Genomic DNA, 747 nt, shown 5'->3' on the forward strand with positions numbered 1-747 from the left:
AAAACACAACAACTGTTTTTACATAACATGTAAACTTTTCAAACTATGAGCACTCAAAGGAGGAGTGGAAATCACTTTTTCTTCAAAGTTAGAGTGACAGCGTCAGTTGGCTAGAGTGCGTGAAGCAGTAAAAAATAACCTTTTTTTTTTTTTTAACTCGAGCTCGCGGCCTAACCGTAAAAAGGAGACAAATAATTATTCTCAAAATGTAGACATAGTTGTTGGGATTCATAAAATGTAACTTTAACAGGCAGGGTCTGCACAAAATTCAAGCCAAATTCTGGGCAGATTTTCACATTGCCATGGCAACGGCAGCTCCTGACCTGTGTGCGTGTGTGCGTGCGCCTTGCAACCAGATAACCAACTCTCCAAGCTTTACATTAGCCGCATGTTAGGTCTTAAATTACATTTAGTTAGGTCTTAAATATGTAAGTCCATTTACTGCTTCCTTCGTTGCTTTTTTTTTTGTTTTGTTAAAAAAGTGAATGAAGTTGTGACGGTCTCCGCTGAGACAGAGGAGAGGAGAAGCTACTAGCCCTCTCTCGCTGTCACTTCTAGTCGCGTTGCTCTCCTCCCCAGTAATGTTAAATTTAGCACAGAAAAAATCATAATAGTGGTAATTTAAATAGCGGTTGATGGGATTTATTAACCCTCAGGGGTCCCTCTGTCCTTTTTTGGACATTTTCTTCACTTTTCTTTTTTGATTTGCTGATCATTTTGGCTGTGTTACAGCTGAAGGTATGGATT

General features: G+C 39.2%; 1 protein-coding gene across 3 annotated transcripts in view; it reads left to right on the forward strand.

Annotated features, from left to right (window-relative positions):
* wipi1 (WD repeat domain, phosphoinositide interacting 1) overlaps positions 1-747 on the forward strand; it is a 27,146-nt gene that overhangs the window by 16,782 nt on the left and 9,617 nt on the right. The window lies entirely within an intron of this gene.

The sequence above is a fragment of the Seriola lalandi genome, unplaced genomic scaffold, assembly GCF_002814215.2.
Source record: "Seriola lalandi dorsalis isolate HSWRI2012SDOR001 ecotype SW California unplaced genomic scaffold, Sedor1 jcf7180002054686, whole genome shotgun sequence".
Classification (NCBI taxonomy): domain Eukaryota; kingdom Metazoa; phylum Chordata; class Actinopteri; order Carangiformes; family Carangidae; genus Seriola; species Seriola lalandi.